The sequence below is a fragment of the Triticum dicoccoides genome, chromosome 7A (assembly GCF_002162155.2).
Source record: "Triticum dicoccoides isolate Atlit2015 ecotype Zavitan chromosome 7A, WEW_v2.0, whole genome shotgun sequence".
NCBI classification, from domain to species: domain Eukaryota; kingdom Viridiplantae; phylum Streptophyta; class Magnoliopsida; order Poales; family Poaceae; genus Triticum; species Triticum dicoccoides.
The window spans coordinates 735,809,611-735,829,930 of record NC_041392.1 but is presented as its reverse complement, the minus strand read 5'-3'; the positions used below and the strand labels follow the sequence as shown (position 1 = coordinate 735,829,930).

The 20,320-nt window shown below is 43.5% G+C and overlaps 1 pseudogene; it reads right to left on the bottom strand.

The window, feature by feature from the left end:
• Window positions 1–4,071: 4,071 nt before the first annotated feature.
• LOC119334124 lies at window positions 4,072–5,112 on the bottom strand (annotated as a pseudogene).
• Window positions 5,113–20,320: the final 15,208 nt, after the last annotated feature.

Below are 20,320 nucleotides of genomic sequence, written 5' to 3'. Positions count from 1 at the left end.
TTTGTCCAACCCATTTATAATTGTATGTTGTTCCCAGCCGCATCCAAGGAAAGTGAGAACACCAGCGCCAAGTCTAGGACTTGAACCCTCATGGGATGGGATGGGGAATACCACTATTCTCCTAACCATCCAACCACATGTTGGTTAGCGTATACATGTTCTAATATGGTGCTATGTTGATTGATCACTAGAGAATGCGTGGTCAGGCTCAAACCAAAATGTTAAACTGCAAATTTGATTTATAACTGTATGTTTGTTAACTTACAATCATATCTAATGGCTATAAAAAATTGGTTTATTAATTTGATGGTCATATATTTCTAATTATTGTGGTAATTTTTAGTCTATTTATCTTTTTTTGGGAAACCCGTCAAATACTTTAATAAATAATAGAACATAGATGTGGCTCCTTTCGAAATCAATTTGCTCCCTTTTTTAGGGGTAATTTTCCATATGTTTAAGATTTTCAATACTTGACTAGTAATTTTCCAAATACGTGTTTTGAACATTTTCGAATATATGATTAACTAATTTTCATGTAGATTTTTGATGTATACTTTTTCTTACACATTGTATATCTTTTACATTGAAAATACTTTTGTGTGTGTGTGTGTGTGTGTGTGTGTGTATGTGTGTGTGTGTGTTAAAAGATTAATATACGATTAACGTTTTCTCAAAATACAAGTTCTGAACATTTTGTACGGTACGAAACATTTTGTTTGGATTACACAAAAAATATAATGTCAAACATTTTCCAAAAATGTCACATACATTTTCTTGACATGCATGCAAAAACTAAATGTCACTTGCAGTTTTTATGAACGGTACAAACATTTTCTAAGAGTGGAGCAACCTTTGTTTATTTACTATTTCTTTAATATAAACAAAATAAAAAGGAAAAAGCACATGTGTGATATCATGTCTACTTGCTCCCTTTAGGTGAGCTCATCTACCGTCTTGGCATGCCCATCCACCTTTGCTGTCTCAGCTCCTGCCCTGCCTCCTGGATACCAGATTCAGTTTGCTCGTCGGCCGCCAGACATTGGAACTTCGTACGATGGCCTCCAGCTCCAACTCTCTTCCTGGCCTAGACACGGATGAGCACGGCCCCGACACGGCTGGACCCTCCGCCCTGGCGTCGCCTCACAGTCACTCACTCAACCGAGCCAATGCTCTTTCTATCTCTAGCAAGCACGTTCTCCACGACCTTCTACACCAATGGAGGTGAGCATTTTTGCAACCCAAATTGGCCGTTGTTGTCTCTCTCTTCTTTGGTGCGTCCTTTTGATTTTCTCTCTCCACCTTCGGCTAGTGGTCAAGCTAGTCAATTACAAGCGAAATAACATTCTCATGATGCGCACATAGCTCGCTATACCATCGCGAGGACCCTCCGACGGTCTCGCCTTCCGACTCCAGTTTCTGTTAAGCTAGCATTGTATGTGGCTTTAGTTTAGCCGGCATCTGTTTTCACTAGAGTATTTGGCTTTAGTTCAGTGTATAATTCGGTTTAGCAGTCAATTCCGTTTTCACTAGTGAATACCAAGTCTAGATCTGGTTGCCTCCACTCTGTCCACGTCCTACAAATGTTCATCATTTGAAGTTTTCAATTTATAATAAACACCCATGTAAATGTACTTGCCATTAGTTTTGTTTGCTTCTCTTCTTGATTAAAGTTGTTATTGGACTAAAGCTTGCCATGTCTTTTCAATCGACCGAAGTCGTCGATGCACTATGAAGTTGGGTAGGAGATGTGTGACCCTGCTCGAGGACCTACCTGAGGAGATCATTGACATGATACTCATCTGGTTGCCACCCAAGGAGGTCGGCCGCTGCCGTGTCGTCACCATGTCATTGCCCAGCATGACACCCACACCCGCATTCTTTCTTGAGCACCGCCACCGCCAAGTCATCGCTCCCCATCGTCGACTGCCACACGGGGCCGCCAAGCTCATCGTCTTTGTGACGCCGGTGCCGATCAGCATCTCTGGCCTTTCCTACAATGGTTTCCTACAAAAGTTGTTCGACACGAAGGGGACACTTGCTTTATGGGGTGGCTCGACTCCAAGCTAACTTCTATCAATGTCCGGGTAATGCAGGATTACAAGGCTAAAATACGGGCCTTCAAGTACCGGATTGGCCTGTCGATGGTGGAGGCATCAAAGACAACTTTATTCAGCTTCCTCCAAAAAGAAAAGGATAAGATCCTTGGAGCCCACGGTGCACAGCTGTTGAATAACATGGTTGTGCTAATCAGTAGTCGTTTTCAACAGAAAAAACACGTGCTACCCTATGGTATTGTGTACAATGAATGTGTCAGTATTGCATGTTGCTTACTCACCGCACCCTCTCCGAAATCCTAGCTCCAATTCTAGGCCATGAGATGCACAAAGATCAGGGACATCAAGTTTCTGCTCGCGAGCTCAGATGCATCCTCGTGAACAGTAAAATAAGAAAAGCAGTATACAAACTTTTTAAAATCTGATTTTTTAATGCGAACAAACATTAACAATTCTGAACATGCGTGCAAATTTCCATGAATAAAAAACATGTAAAACTACTTCCGTAGAAAAAAAACAAAATTGATGCTCTATGAGTTGTTTCGTCATAACAATTTGCACACATGTGGAGAATTCATCAATGTTTGTTCCAAGATAATCAGTTTTTTTATATCATTTACTATTTTTTACTGTTCATGAGTGTGCGTATGAGCTCTCGAGAAGAATCCATAGCCTCCAATCTCCATAGGGCATGTCTGAGAATGTTGGTGACTTTTGTTTTGCTTTTGCCTTGACACGCCTTTTGTTCATAGCTCTTTTTATGTGTAATGTACATTGTTTCTAAACTGCATGAAACATTTTTCCGAATTATGCACACATTGTTTACATTGTACAATTTTTTTTCAAAATGCCACGTACATTTTTGGAAACGAGTGAATAGCTTCGAAATGACACATACTTCTTATCGAATGGTACTCCCTCCGTTTCTTTTTAGTTTGCATATAAGATTTGGTCAAAGTCAAACTACACAAAGTTTGAGCAAATTTATATAAAAAAGTGTCAACATCGACAATACTAAAACTATGTGGTATGAAAATCCATTTCATGATGCATCTAATATATTGGTTTCATACTGTGATTGTTGATATGTTTTCTTATAAAGTTGGTCAAACTTTACAAAGTTTGACTTTGACCAAATTTTATATGCAGACTAAAAAAAAGGAGGGAGTACAAACATTTCCTAAATATTGAGCAATCATTTTTTACACAGTATGAACATTTTTTAATGCGGAATGAACACTTTTAAAAAATTATATAAATTATCTTTTCATAATAATGTATATACTCTTTTTAATAGAAATAAAATTAAAAAGGAAAAACACATGTGTGACGCCAGGTCTACTGGCTCCCTATAGGCGAGCTATGCTTCCGACTCACCTTGCCCATCCACCACGCCGTGGTGGCTCCTGCTGCTATGCCTCCTACACTCCGGGCCGAGCTCGCTTGCCTCCGTCTAGACAGAACCTCGCACTATGGCCTCTAGCTCCTACTCTCCTCCTTAACTGGTTGCGACGAGCACGGGCTCGCACGGCTTCACCCTCCTCCCTGGCGTCGCCTCGCTCACTCAACTGAGCTGCTGCTTTGCCTCATTCCGACGAGGACCTTCTACTCCGCCTTCTTCCATAACACAGGTGTGAACCATTGTTGCCCGAACTGGCCGCCGTCGTCTCTCTCATTAGGCGTGTCTTCTTGATTTTCTCTCACCAACTGCAGCTGGCGCTCAAGCTTGTTAATTAGAGGCGACAGAACACGCTCGCGATGCGCACATATGGTCTCGCCTTCCGTGTCTAGTTTCCGTAAATCTAATATTGTATGTGGCTTCAGTTTAGCCATCACTTTTGTCTTCACTAGTGTATTTGGCTTCATTTTAGTGTATAATTTGGTGTAGCCGTCACTCTGTTTTGACTAGCGAACGCCAAGTCTTGGATTGGTTGCACCCACACTCTCCACATCCTACACACGCTCATGACTTGCACTTGTCAATGTATAATAAAGACTCGTGTAAACATACTTTTCATTTACGCTTAGAAAAACTAGCACTCTTTCTCTTGAGGTTATCATAGTCTTGCCTTGCCATGACTTAACCAAGTTTTGTTGGAGATGCCATAAATTTGAGGCATTCCTGTTTGAGATCGTTACACTAATGTTGATCAGCTAACGCATATGTAGTTGCCACTGTTTGTACATCAAGACACCTGTAAAGAATAGCCTCACATATGAGCTTCAGCTTTTCAATTGCGTATCGATCGGCAGCCTCGAGTAAGTGAAGTACAATCTCTTCTATGTCCTCGTCATCGAAATTGTTGAAAGGAAGCACCAAGCAGTCTGTGTACAAAATATAAGAGAGCCTTAAAAACGTCAGGTAACATATCTTGCAGGATTATAGATGATCCGTCTTTCTCCATCATTGGGCCATAGAGCTGCACCCTAAACACAGGGAACCTTGCAGCAAGCACTAGCATATGTGCAAGAAATGATTCACCTTGGAAGTAGAAGGTCACGTCCGCCCCTTCTTTTGACTCTAATAGATTTGCCATATCAGTTGATAGATGGGATTGTGGCAGCTTCACTTGGGGTGAAAGTAGTAAGTCACTGCAAGTCACCAATGGATCTTTCATAACAGTGATCGAACATTCAATCAAGAAGTGGTCAAATTCCACATATTCTGCTTCAAGCAAAGTTTTCTCCATTACCTTGTCCCACACCCTTCCATCCTACATTTGCCTTCTGCACTAGATAAGTTTAACACTCCGATCTGATTCAACTCCGTGCTCTGTCCTCCTGGGGAGATCAATCGATAACAAAATATTGCCTTCACTTCAGCATTTTCCCTCATAAGCTCAACAAGAATAGAGATGTGCTTTTGGCTTTCAGCATTGATTCCTTGTGGGTAGAATCTAACTGAACAGTCATACTCACCAACTTGGAAGGCAGGGGACCTCATAAAATTACCCGGTCCAGTTTCCTTGATGACACTATAGTCATTAACCACAAAGATGTGGCTATCCTGAACCACCGTCGCGTTGCAGGTCGAGACTGTAGTTCCAAACTCCATGTGCAATTCAAGTGCCTGCAATTCCACACAAGATCCTATTAGCACACAATTCAACCACCTCGACCTATTCAAAAGGCGGGACACAATTATTGTAGGATGACCTGCCAATAACACTACTTGGCCTAGATACAAGTTATGGACCAAACTCACCTACGCGTGTTTCTTGGACCAGCCCATGGCAAAGAAGAGTTGCATCGCAGGGTAGCATTATATCTCTTTTCCTCGGGCTTTCCTACAAAAAAGAGCTCGGCCCGAATGTTTTGACTCCCATAAAATCAGAGGAAACGAACGGTGTTCCTCTGGTCTGCTGCGGTGTTCCTCTGAATTAATACTACAAACAAAACGGCACCACAGGAAGATCAATTCCAACTGAACGGCCACTCCTATGATTTTTACTTATATATACTTCTCATATAAAAAATGAATATATGCGAACCATGCATCTACCTATGCAGCACAGTACTACTAGTCTCTACTGTCTACTACTACCATCTAGTACCAGCTATGGACTGAATAACAGACCTTGAAATGGAAGAGTGCAGTGGAATGGCGACCAACGGTAGAAGAGATCCCAAAGCAAAATCTTGGCCGGCAGGCTCACTACGTAGCAAACCTAGTGTGAGAGATCGGTATTTCTCGATCTGGGTAGTGTGTTCCTGCTAGTGTGTGTGGTTGAGTTTTAAAGGATTGAAAACATGCCTTCTCGTGATAATATTTGAGCGCTATCTATTTCCATCGGCCAATATTTAGATAATTTTAGTACCATGCCAAAAAATCCTATTACAATTAATACAATAAAATGACCACATATCTGTACATAAATGATCTCACAAAATTAACTGGCTACTATATATCTCCTAGATATATTCTGTAAATGCACAAAATCCTCATCAATTTCTAGCAACTACTTTCTCCGATATTATGAGTAAAACTTTGACCAAAATTTTAAATAGAGATTGGTTTTGCTAATACTAAGTGCACACTCCCTTATCTATACCCTCTAACATTGCTTCGAGATATGTGCTATCCAACTAACTTAGGACATACAAATTTCTTTTGTGGGTTCCTCTCAAATGATAAAACATATGTACATCAAACTTTATAGATCATTATAACTTTGGAACTAAAATGTTGGAAAGAGAATATGGAATTTGTTGATCTATTATAAATATACAAAATTTAATTTGAACAAAAAAACTGAATTTTTTGTTACACGTCGTAGATCGAATACGTTGTTGACCTGTAAAGTTTGATGTCCATATGCTCATTTATTTTGGAGATGCAAAAGTGGAAAGTTCATGAATTGACCGCGAGGCACAAAATGGATGATTAGATAAGGGGGGTACAACCACAACTTTCACTTTTAACTAATAAAATATGAATTGTGTGTCGAAAAACTATATTGTGGGAAAACATCTTTCGAATACCAAACTACTAACTTAACCCAACACGCGTCCATAGGGAATACATTGTTGTGGTGTAGTGTACATAGGTTCATCACTTGCGCATGTAAATGTATAATAAAGGCCCATGTAAATGTACTTGTCATTAACGCTTCAGAAAGTAACTAATGCCTAAACGCATTAGAAACAAAACATGATGGAGTGGCACTAAATCAAACAATAGGAATTAGTTACCATCTCGTGTTGCAAATCACCCAACATAAGAACCAAGAAATATTTACTTTCATCCTCCGAATGTTTGTAGTTGTATACATCACGCAGTGTGCATCTTCCTCAAGACAGAGACCACATCTTAGCCAGGCCACCTGCGACAATGTAAAGTGGAATGAAGACACGAAGGGATTTCATATACGACATGATGGAGCAAGAGAGGGAGAGAGCTGAGCAGCACATGAACAAATCAACGGAGGATTACTGGGAAAGGTCACAGTGAAATCGAACGGTGGGGAAGTCCAAGATAAAACTATGGCCGAGATGACACTAAAAAATTAAGACTTGGAACTCTCTCGTCATTTGAAAATATACCAGTTTGAATAACTGTATTTATAACCTCATTAAGAATAGTGATTCATGTAAAACTTAAGCTTTTTATCACCTTACTTGCCTCTCTCCTTGATTCAAGCTGTTGTTGGACTAAATCTTGCCATGTCTTTCCAGCCGACAGGAGTTTGTAAGTGCATCTAGTGCCACCCCTAGTTGGTTTTGGAGTATTGACGACAAACCTAGTTGAGGGACTAATGGTGTTTGTGAGAATTGCAGGATAACACAGGTAGAAGTCCCTCATTGATTCGGTTTTCCTACTAGAGATGACCCCAAAAAATGTATGAAGACATTGAAGTCAGAGGTGGTATGTGAAGACATTCACATTGAAGACTATGATAAGAGAAGTCATCGCGTGAAGACTATGGAGCGCGAAGACTTAGCAGTTTCGTCGTTCTGTGTTTTTCTTTGTTGAGTCATAGGAACCACCGTACTGTTAAGTGGGGTCCAAGAGAACCAGTCAGAATGACTGAAGTGATGCTTAACCAAAATCCTATGTCTTCGAGTGAAGACTATGAGAGCAAATCTTGTCCAGAGTTGGATAAGTCAGCTTTCCTTGTAGTCCAAGTAAAGTTGTTGTGTGTGTTTGAAATCTGACCGTTGGAACACGTGTCAGTTCCTTAGTGACCAAGGGTCATTTCGGACGAACCAGGTCGGGTTGCCCAGTGGCTATAAATAGCCCACCCTCTACAACCATAAACGGTTGGCTGCTCAGAGTTAGAGTACGGCTTTTGTCGTTTGAGAGCAACCCACCTCGAAGCCTTTGAGAGAGAATTCCTTGCGAGGATAAAGCCCTAAACACCCAGAGCCAAAGAGTGTTAGGCATCACTTAAGTCTTCCTGTCTGTGTGATCTGAAGACTTATTACACTTGAGGACTGTGAATCCTCCAGCCGGTTAGGCGTCACGTTTTGAGCATCCAAGAGTCATTGTGGATCGCCAGTGAACAAAGTGTGTGAAGGTTAGGAAGTCTACCTTGAAGACTTACCAGAGTGATTGGGCGAGGTCTGTGTGACCTTAGCTCAAGGGGAATACGGTGAGGACTGAGTGTCCTGAGCTGCGTGTTCAGGACTGGGTTTCCGAGACTGTGTGCCCTCAGGTTTAAATAGCTAGCCGCCCTAACCAGACGTACAACTGTCACCGCAGTTGGAACTGGTCTACCAAATCTTTGTCTTCACCAAGCTCACTGGTTCTATCCTTCCCATCTCTTTATTTACAGTTGGTCCTTGTGAAGTCATTGCCTATTTGCATTGTCCATTTGTCTTCACTGTGTGTCTGTTTGTTCAGGTTGGTTTCATATTATCTTACATCCTGATCCGTACTGCCTAGCTGTTGTTAGTCCTTGTGCTTTCACTTAATTGAATACTTGACTATGGCTTGTCTAGGGTAGTCTACCTTCCGCTGCATGGTTATAGGTTCATTTCTATAGTTTGTCTTCAAAACTCCCATGTTTTGAAGACTTTCATAAAAATCGCCTATTCACCCCCCCTCTAGTCGATATAACGCACTTTCAATTGGTATCAAAGCAAGGTACTCCCTTGTTCTGTGTGATTTTGGTTTAACCGCCTGGAGTTTTAGTTATGTCGACCACAGGAATGAAGATTGTGTCATGCCCCATCTTTGACGGTCATGAGTATCCCAAGTCGAAGGCCATGATGAAGAAGCGCCTCATGGTGATGAACAGCGAGCTGTGGACCGTCACTGAGATTGGTCTGACCGATCTGTGCAAGATGGCGGAAGCTGATGACATTCACAAGTACACTCTTCTCAACCTCACGGCGAAGGACGTCATCTGCTCCTGTCTATCTCAAAATCAGTTCAGGAATATCATGCATCTCGATCATGCGAAGCTTATCTGGGACCGTCTCTCTGAGGTCTATGAAGCTCATCGAACTCGTCATGATCCTTGGTTTGAGGACTTTAAGGAATCTCTCAAAGCGATGACATTCGAACCAGAATCATCATCTTCTACATCATGCCTTATGGCAAAAGATGCTAAGGTAACTGAATGCTATCTGTCTGAATCCAGTGATGATGAATCTGGTGATGAATTTGGACCCAGCTATGCAAAACTTGCTTCCCTTGACACTAAACAACAGAAAGTTATGGAACATATTCAAAAACTGTTAGACAAAAGCGATGACCTGTTGGACACTGAAATGACTCGATCTCAGTCCTTAATTGAAGATATAAAAAAATTTCATGTTAAGTATGAGGAACTTGAAAGTCGTCATGAAACACTCTCAACAACTCATGAAAAGCTTTCCTATGATTATCTTCAAAGGAAGCAAGAACTCGAGAAATTGAGAGCGGCTCATGAAGATCTTCAAAAGGAAAACAAGTCACTTCGCGCCAAACAGATCAGTTTCGCTCAAGAAGGTTTTGAACCACCATGTCTTAAATGCATTGAGCGTGATAACGGTACTTCTGCTGCTGAATGTTCTACTGCTGCTACTGTTGCAATATCTTCAACTATTGATGTGATAACTAACCCCTCTGCTGAGGATGCCACTACTATTGCTGATGAGAATGCTAGGTTGAAGTCATTGCTTGAAACAGGGATGTTCAAAAGTCTCAAAGGGCATCAGACACTATGTGATGTCCTCAAAAGGCAGATCCTGAACCGAAACCCTAGGAAAGAGGGTGTTGGGTTCGAAAGGAAAATGAATGTTGATGGCTCTTACTTGAAACCTGAGCAGTACCCCAAAACCACATGTGTTGCTGCGAAGGGACCTTTAGTGGATCCATCCACCCTATCTAGCTTCGCTTGTGCTAATCCCATTGTTACTGATGAATCCTTTGATGCAAACTACAAACTGTTTAAGAATCAGAATGGTGAAGTGTTTGCTAGGTATATTGGTACTAACTACAGGAATGGGCCGCCTATGAAGAAGGTCTGGGTGACGAAAAGGTGTTTGGAGAATCTTCCTGTGAATGTCGTCATGACACCACAAGTGAAGAAGACAAACCCCAGACCACAGGCTTCATACGACCCAAAGGCTTCATATAGACAGAGGACTCACCTGAGTCGCACTAATGCAAATGTTTTGCAGGGAAGCCATACTCAGGCCTATGAATATGAGCACGGTTCATCAAACCGCCATGTTCATAATACCAAGAAGTATTCTGCTTATTCTTATGACTACTATTGTCCACCTGCAAGACTTTTTGCTAGGGCTCCAAAGCCAAAGTTCTCAGATGTTGCACTTAGACTAATTGCTTCGAAGCCACCCTTGAAGATGTGGGTGGCTAAGAAAGCTTAACTCTCTTTTGCAGGGAAAGGTCTCCAGCCGAAAACCAAAATCGTCTGACGCTATTGCTGGGGACCTTAAACATCTTGTAGGGCGCAAGATCAAATGCCCAAATGGTCTTATTATGTATTTTGTTCCTGAGTCGCTTGTACTTGCCCTATCAGTCCTAACCTTGATCTAAGCTTTCATAATCCACTTGCTCGTCAAATGTTTATGCTTCACAATTCTCTTCGTGAAGCCTATCCCCCTAACTGCACTGTAGGGTACGACACCAGCTGCTTCAGAATGGATTATTGATAGTGGGTGTAATAATCACATGATTGGCAAGCGAAGTCTTCTTATGGACTCTACCTTACGTCCATCTGACAAAAGTCACATCACATTTGCTAACACTGGTCTAGACACTTATCTTGATACTTTGGGCATTACACATGAATTCTCAGCTCCGTACACACCGCAGCAGAATGGCGTCGTGGAACGCAAGAACAGAACACTTATTGAGATGGCCCAGACGATGCTTGATGAATACAAGACTCCAAGAAAGTTCTGGCCTGAAGCCATTGATACTGCATGCCATATCATCAACCGTGTTTATGTTCACAAGCTTCTCAACAAGACATCCTATGAGCTCCTTACTGGCAAGAAGCCAAACGTCAGTTACTTCAGAGTATTTGGTGCCAGGTGCTGGATCAAGGATCCACATCACACTTCAAAATTTGCACCAAAAGCACATGAAGGTTTTATGCTTGGATATGGAAAGGATTCGCACTCCTACAGAGTCTTCAACCCTTTTCACTATACACTGGTTGAAACAGTGGATGTGCGGTTCGATGAGACTAACGGCTCACAAAGAGAGCACCTGCCAAATGTGCTAGATGAAGTTCCATCCAGTGAATCAATCAAACTTATGGGAAATGGAGAAATCATACCATCTGAATCTCAGTGTGAAGAGGAACTTATCATCTCCGCACCTGATCAATCTGAAGACAATGCTCAGCCTGAAGAAAATCCTTATAACGATGACAATGATCAGCAAGAGCAAAATCTTCGTCCTGTACATCCTCGTGTTGCAAATGAAGTACAGATTGAGAGAATAATTGATAGCATCAATGCACCAGGTCCACTCACTCGTTCGAGGGCAACACAGCTAGCAAATTTCTGTGGGCACTTCGCATTCGTCTCAATATCTGAACCCAAGAAAGTTGAAGAAGCCTTCATGGAACCTGAATGGATTCAAGCTATGCAAGAAGAGCTTCAACAGTTTGAGCTGAATAATGTATGGGAATTGGTTAAGCGTACTGATCCTCGCAAGCACAATATAATAGGCACCAAATGGATATATCGCAACAAGCAAGATAAGCATGGTCAAGTTGTCAGAAACAAAGCTTGTCTCGTTGCTCAAGGGTACACTCAAGTTGAAGGGATTGAGTTCGATGAAACATTTGCTCCTGTGGCTAGACTTGAAGCCATATGCATACTGCTGGCCTATGCAAATCATCATAACATTCTTCTGTATCAAATGGATGTGAAGAGCGCTTTTCTCAATGGCAAGATTGAAGAAGAAGTGTATGTTGCACAACTGCCTGGCTTTGAAGATCCAAAACATCCTGACATGGTGTACAAGCTCAACAAGGCACTGTATGGCCTCAAACAAGCCCCTCGTTCTTGGTATGGCACACTTAAAGACTTCCTGAAGAGCAAAGGCTTCAAACCTGGTTCCCTCGACCCCACTCTCTTCACGAAGACATATGATGGTGAACTTTTGGGTGCCAAATATATGTGGATGACATTATCTTCGGCTACACCAATCAGAAATACAGTGAAGAGTTTGGATATATGATGCAAGAGCAATATCAGATGTCCATCATGGGTGAGCTGAAGTTCTTCCTTGGTCTTCAAATATGTCAGCAACACAACGACATCTTCATATCTCAAGAAAAGTACCTCAAAGATTGCCTGAAGAAATTTGGGATGCAAGATTGCAAAGGCTTCACGACGCCAATGCCAGCCAAACATCATCTGGGTCCCGACGACAATGGTAAAGAGTTCGATCAGAAGGTATACCGCTCCATGATTGGTTCTTTACTTTATCTATATGCATCTAGGCCAGATATTACGCTTAGTGTTTGCATGTGTGCTCTATTCCAAGCGGCACCAAAGGAATCGCATCACTTAGCTCTGAAGCGAATTCTCAGATATTTAGCTCACACCCCAACACTAGGATTATGGTATCCAAAATGCTCAGAGTTTGATCTAGTTAGATTCTCGGATGCTGATTATGCTGGTGACAAGGTGGATCGCAAGTCTACATCAGGCACATGTCATTTTCTGGGACGATCACTTGTATGTTGGTCTTCAAAGAAGCAGAAATGTGTATCTCTCTCCACTGTTGAATCTGAATACATTGCTGCTGGATCTTGCTACGCTCAGCTTCTATGGATGAAGCAAACACTCAAAGACGATGGCATTCATCTGAAGCAAGTGCCACTCTACTGCGACAACGAAAGCACCATCAAGATTGCCAACAAACCAGTTCAGCACTCGAAGACAAAACACATTGAAATTCATCATCACTTTCTCAGAGATCATGTTGTGAAGGAAGATATTGATATCATACATGTCAACAGTGAAGAGCAATTGGCAGATATCTTCACCAAGCCCTTGGATGAGAAGAGGTTTTGCAAGTTACGGTGTGAGCTAAATATCTTGGAATCCTCAAATGTCCTGTGATCAGGCACACATCCAAACACTTATGCATATTGATGACTTAGATGTGCAACACACGAAGTAAAGTATATCTTCAATCAATGAAGACATACATTCTAAGTGTGAATACATTAATGTGGAATTTTACTTCGGAGCGCCACGATAATTGTGCGCCGTGTCTGGGTCTAATACTGCCTATACGGTGGGTAACGCCACCATCAAATTTTTCTGTTTGAAGTGTTTCACTCATGGCGTATATTTGGTATGTCTTCACATTTATGTGATCGGACCCTAACCTCTCTATGCTTTCTATCTCAAACTCTATCTCTCCAAATCATATGCATTCTATTGAAACTATCGAATATCTTCTCTGCGTTCTTGTCAGCAGAAGATATAGAGACAAACATTAAGTATGTTTTCAATGCTAAATCCTTTCACCTGAAACTCGAAGAAGTGGGAACGACCACCTGACAATCCAGGCGTGCATGGGAACGTGGAAAAACCTCCGATATGTTGCATGATAGCCACGTGCCCTTCAGATGTGAATCGCCAGGGGCACCTATGTAATAACATTGTGCCGTCCCTGTCCCTATAAATACACGCCTCACCACAGTCATTATCCTTTCTTCCACTCTCGCACAAACCCTAGTGCCACCGCTAGCCCTCGATGACGCCGGCGACGAAGCGCTTAGCTGCCGCGAGCTCACCGACGCCGTCTTCACGCCGGCCGCGGACATCGTCTTCTCCGCCGTCGCCGTAGGTGTCCTCCATCGCCAAGTTAGGGCATGGATGATCGAACTGCTCGGCCTCCTCTCCCACTCCGTCTAGCAGTTCTTTGTGTGGTAAATTAAACTTCCTTTTTACGGCCCCTTTGATCCTATAGATTCATTACTTTCTACCACAAGCAGTTTCTGTTCACACAAGTTGGATCTATTTCATACTGCATATCAGAATATGCCTAGTATGTTCACTTATGCTTCACAAAGTAGTTAGATTCCTCACTTGTACTTATTCGTGGATTCGTACAAATCTGGAACCAACTCTTTATCTATGAGTGAATGTCTTCGCACGATGAGGTCAATGTCTTCTAAACTGATTTATCTTCAATATCTTCTGAGAATGCACATGACCTCTTCCCCTCCCCTCGCACCTTAATGCTGTCACAGGTACATGTCCGTGGGAGAATCCCTTGGTTCTCATAGTCTGCATTCGTTTGCAGAATTCTTACAGCATCACATTAACCCTCCCGAAGCCAGTTGCTGTTTGACCAGAAAGCGGAAGCCTTTGAAGCCTTTTAGTTTAAAGTTCATGGCTACAGAGAAATCAGCAAGAAAGGGTGGCAGACAGCGTCGAGGGGGAACATCAAGAGATCTGCCTGATGACCTTTCAGAGCTGTACAAGACAGATCTAGAAGAGGATTACAATCAGCGCAAGACACGAATCTAATGGATTCGAAGATATTGGGCCGAACAATGGTTTAAATACAAGTTTGTGACCCAGGAGTATGCTGAGAAGAATGCCATCAAGAGTCCTTGGGGTGACATTCTCTTCCGAAGCCTTCCACCCAAGACCAAAGCTGGAGCTATTGCTCAGGGTTTCTATCCTTGTATGGTCCGTGGACCACAGCCTGAAAATGCCGACCCATCATCACTGCTCTGGTGTCGTGACGATAATCTCTTCAAGCGCAACTTCCAGCACGCAAAGGCATCGGCCAAGGAAAACAAGAAGTCATTGGGACTAGACTTCAACCCTGGTCCTTCTGCTCCCCGGGCTGACGGCACACGCGATGCTGAAAGAGCCACGCATAGTCTTTCCAAGCAGCATGACTGGCTCGAAGCCAAAGGTCCGGTCAACCGCTTCAGAACTGAAGAAGACGAGGACCGGCGAGGCTGAAGCCAGAAAGAGGAAAAATCCTGATGCTTCTGATGTCACTCCCTCCAAGAAGAAGCGCAGAACCAAGAAAGATCGGGCTCCTCCCATAGAGCCCCTTGTTGTAGAACCCATCTCTGTTGCTCGCCCTGATTCCTCGCATCAAGAACGACGGATAGTAGTTCATGAGCCTGCTTCCACAGAGGCTCCTGAAGCTGAAGACATTCCAGCAGTTGACCCCATCCCTGCTGAAGACATTGGTCACCATGACAATGTTGAAGATGATGAAGTCCTTCCTCAGATCGAGCACCAACTGGTATCATCGACTGTGCTCACGCACAGCAAACTCATCAGCATTGGTCGTCCTCTGACGCCAACTGCTCAGGATGCATCATGGGCTGATCACCCACAGAGACAAGACACTCCAAGCTCTCCCCAACCACAAGCTACCCCAACAGTGCAAGATGATGATGACTATGAGGCCCAGCACACTCCATCTCCACAAGCGTCGCCCGTATTACGCGAGCTTCGCAAAGGACCAAGGCCCCAAGTCACTCCCACAATGCACATGTCTGAATCCGAAGCCAAAATGGCTGAAGATGTTCCGGCTGCATCAGCCGATGAAGAAGAAGGCCCAAGAGTTGCTAGACCCCCGTCTCACCAAGATGATGTTCTCGAGGAGAACGTGACCGACCCTCCAGCTTCTGAAGTAGAGGTTGAGAATCCTGAGGCTGCCACCACTAACACCACTGAAGCCAATGACGTGGTCATGGCTGAAGACACTGTGGAGCCTGCACCTAACACTGTGCCAGAGGCCAATGAAGCCAATGATGCACCTGCAACAGATGTGCAGCCTGACGCCTCTGTTGATGCCACTGCTCCTGTTCCGCCACCAAGGACACACACTATCGAGCAAGCATTCAACTATGGCCAACTTATCACTGTCAAATGGCCTTTTCTGACTCCTCCGCCTGTTGCTGGTCCTCAGTTGGACTATCACGTTGAGCACAGGCCTCAGGTTCAGAAGCCAATGCCAAGGTTGCCCAGGTTTCCAGGTACTGCATCTGCACCCAGATCTTTCAATATCAATGGCTTCAAGGCACACAACACCTTCTTTGATAGCGCCAAGAACCCCTACACCAAGGCAAGAATATCTTCTGATCGGTTCTGGAGCTATCAGCAGCGCAATTATTACTCATGCATTATGTACAATCAAGGTCGCATTTTCCCACATATGCGTCTTGACACTGAAGCCATAACTGGTCTGCCTTGTTTGGAAGAAGCTCTGGATTGCTTCAGAGAGTCTGGATTGTTGCCGTTCGTCACTGACAAGGAGCACTAGAACGAAGAATGGTTGCTCCAATTCTATGCCACTCCATATTCGTGGCTACAACAGAGATCCGAAGACTTGGGTCCTTGAGTGGATGACAGGCAATGTTCATCACGAAGCCAAAGCCTTTGATATCATTGAGCTCACTGGTCTGCCCACTCCAGGAGATCTTTATGAACCTGGTTGTCAGCTTCACAGTGCAGCTATGGAGAGTATTTTTCACAAGCCTGAACCAAACATGAGTCAGATGCTTAGCATGATGAAGCCTTTGCCTCCAGATGCTACATATCCTAAGGAGTTCTTTGTTGAAGACCTTGAGTATCTGCCACGCACTATCTATCACATTATAAGGCGAACTCTCTGGCCCATCAAAGGACATTCTCCACATGCAAAGCTGGAAGGTGCAATGAAGACTTTGGTCTTCCATATTCTTCATGGAAAATGCTTCAATGCACAAGACTTCTTCATCCGCCAACTTGCTGCATCAGGATCTGATCTCTTTGGCTTGAAGTTTTACGCTCCATGGATTATGCGGCTGATCAAACTACACTCAGTTGTCACCTATCAGCCCTCTGCTCGCAATTATCGGATCTTTATGCCTGACGTCGATATGTCAGTTGAAGCCATCTATCCAGAGCCTGCCAAGGAGCCCCTTAGTCTTTAGAATGCTGATAAGCAAAGTTTCTCACAACACATTGACGGAGATCCAGCAGTCGCTCGTGTTTATCCTCTGGTTGGTACTACCCGTGCACCTCATCGTGCCCTCACTGAAGCAACTGAAAGCACCATTGCCCAACGGCCCAAGAAGCGATCTCGTGTTCTCAATGACCAAGAACTTCTGGTTGCCCTTCATCAGAAACAGAATAAGCATCATGACTGGCTGAAGCGCCAAATGCAAAGCCTCTTGGTGGACGTAAACAGGATTCGCAACCTTGCCACCAAGAGCCTTTGTTGCCCATGAAACTTGTCGGCATACATGGAAAGGGCTGACGCTTATGTGTTCTGAAGATGATCCTCAAGAGGATGGCTTCTCTGAACGCTTCAAGTTTGACTCAACACCTCCAAGAAGGACTGTGCTGCGACGAACTCCGTCTCTTGAAGACTCTGAGTTCTCCTCCTCTGCTGCAACAGTGAATGCATGTGTCATCGATGATGAAGACGATGCTACTTCACCACCTTTAGCATGAATCAACACTGCACCGAGTTCATCTGCACCGCCAACCAACACCGAAGACCCTGCTGCTTCACCAACTCCTCACGGGGACGAGTAGGTGCTCTATGTCTTCAAACCTTTTTGGTCCTTACTTACAAAAGGGGGAGAAGCATATGAGTTTGATAGTCTTCAAGCGGGTTCATATGGGCGGTAGTTTTATATTTTGCCTAGTGTTTACAACTCTCGCGTCTTGATACATTTGGTTCTTTGAGTTGTAACAACTCAATGGTCGTCTGTTACTTAGTTGCTATTCTGTGATGCGATGATAAATTCCGCATGTGCGACGATAAATTCCGCACTTAGATCATTTTGCAGACATCCATTTTTCATTATGCATGTCATTATCTTCACATACTTTTCATGCATGATGAGTTGTCGTCATAAGTTGAAGAGGATCTCCACAAGTACAACCTGCCATGTGCATTTGCATTCCAAAAGCAAATTACTTATATGCACATCTTCAAGGGGAGCCCTTGCAACTTATGAAGACAATCCCCTATCCTTTACAATTTCACATATTATATTCCCCGTTGAAAACTTCAACTAGTTTGTCATCAATCACCAAAAAGGGGGAGATTGTAAGTGCATCTACTGCCACCCCTAGTTGGTTTTGGAGTATTGACGACAAACCTAGTTGAGGGACTCATGGTGTTTGTGAGAATTGCAGGATAACACAGGTAGAAGTCCCTCATTGATTCGGTTTTCCTACCAGAGATGACCCCTAAAAATGTATGAAGACATTGAAGTCAGAGGTGGTATGTGAAGACATTCACATTGAAGACTATGATAAGAGAAGACATCGCATGAAGACTATGGAGCGCGAAGACTTGGCAGTTTCGTCGTTCTGTGTTTTTTTTGTTGAGTCATAGGAACCACTGTACTGTTCAGTGGGGTCCAAGAGAACCATTCAGAATGACTGAAGTGATGCTTAACAAAAATCCTATGTCTTCGAGTGAAGACTATGAGAGCAAATCTTTTCCAGAGTTGGATAAGTTAGCTTCGCTTGTAGTCCAAGTAAAGTTGCCGTGTGTGTTTGAAATCAGACCGCTGGAACACGTGTCAGTTCCTTAGTGACCAAGGTTAATTTCGTACAAACAAGGTCGGGTTGCCCAGTGGCTATAGCCCACTCCTACAACCATAAACGGTTGGCTGCTCAGAGTTAGAGTACGGCTTTTGTCGTTTGAGAGCGACCCACCTCGAAGCCTTTGAGAGAGAATTCCTTGCGAGGATAAAGCCCTAAACACCCAGAGCCAAAGAGTGTTAGGCATCACTTAAGTCTTCCTGTCTGTGTGATTTGAAGACTGATTACACTTGAGGACTGTGAACCCTCAGCCGGTTAGGCGTCGCGTTCTGAGCATCCAAGAGTCATTGTGGATCGCCGGTGAACGAAGTCTGTGAAGGTTTGGAAGTCTACCTTGAAGACTTACCAGAGTGATTGGGCGAGGTCTGTGTGACCTTAGCTCAAGGGGAATACGGTGAGGACTGAGTGTCCTAAGCTGCGTGTTCATGACTGGGTGTCCGGGACTGTGTGTCCTCAGGTTTAAATACCTAGCCGCCCTAACCAGACGTACAAGTGTCACCGCAGTTGGAACTGGTCTACCAAACCTTTGTCTTCACCAAGCTCACTGGTTCTATCCTTCCCGTCTCTTTATTTATAGTTGGTCCTTGTGAAGTCATTGCCTATTTGCATTGTCCATTTGTCTTCACTGTGTGACTATTTGTTCAGATTGGTTTCATATTATCTTACATCCTGATCCGTACTGCCTAGCTATTGTTAGTCTTTGTGCTTTCACTTCATTGAATACTTGACTATGGCATGTCTAGGGTAGTCTACCTTCCGCTGCATGGTTATAGGTTCATTTCTATCGTTTGTCTTCAAAACTCCCATGTTTTGAAGACTTCCATAAAAATCGCCTATTCACCCCCCCTCTAGTCGATATAACGCACTTTCAAGTCGATAGAGCACTACGATGCTAGGAAGGAGAGGCGTGACCCTACAGGAGGTTCTGCCCAAAAAGATCATTGAAAAATACTCATAGGTTGTCGCCGAAGGACGTCGGTGTAAGTGCATCTAGTGCCACCCCTAATTGGTTTTGGAGTATTGACGACAAACCTGGTTGAGGGACTAATGTGTTTGTGAGAATTATAGGATAACACAGGAAGTAGTCCCTCATTAATTCGGTTTATCTACCGGAGATGACCCCTAAAAATGTATGAAGACATTGAAGACAATGGTGGTATGTGAAGATATTCACATTGAAGACTATGACAAGAGAAGACATTGCGTGAAGACTATGGGGCGCGAAGACTTAGTTGTTTCGTTGTCTCGTTTTCTTCTTTGTTGAGTCATAGGAACCACCGTACTGTTAAGTGGGGTCCAAGTGAACAAAGTCAGAGTGACTGAAGTGATGCTCAACCAAAATCGTATGTCTTCGAGCGAAAACAATGAGAGCAAATCTTATCCAGAGCTGGATAAGTCAGCTTTGCTTGTAGCCCAATTAAACTTGCCGCGTGTGTTTGAAATCTAACCGTTGGAACACGTGTCAGCTCCTTAGTGACCCAGGGTCATTTCGGACAAATCAGGTCAGGTTGCCTAGTGGCTATAAATAGCCCACCCCCTACAACCATAAACGGTTGGCTGCTCAGAGTTAGTGTATGGCTTTTGTCGTTTGAGAGCAACCCACCTCGAAGCCTTTGAGAGAGAATTCCTTGCGAGGATAAAGCCCTAACCACCCAGAGACAAAGAGTGTTAGGCATCACTGAAGTCTTCCTGTCTGTGTGATCTGAAGACTTATTACACTTGAGGACTGTGAATCCTCCAGCCGGTTAGGCGTCGCG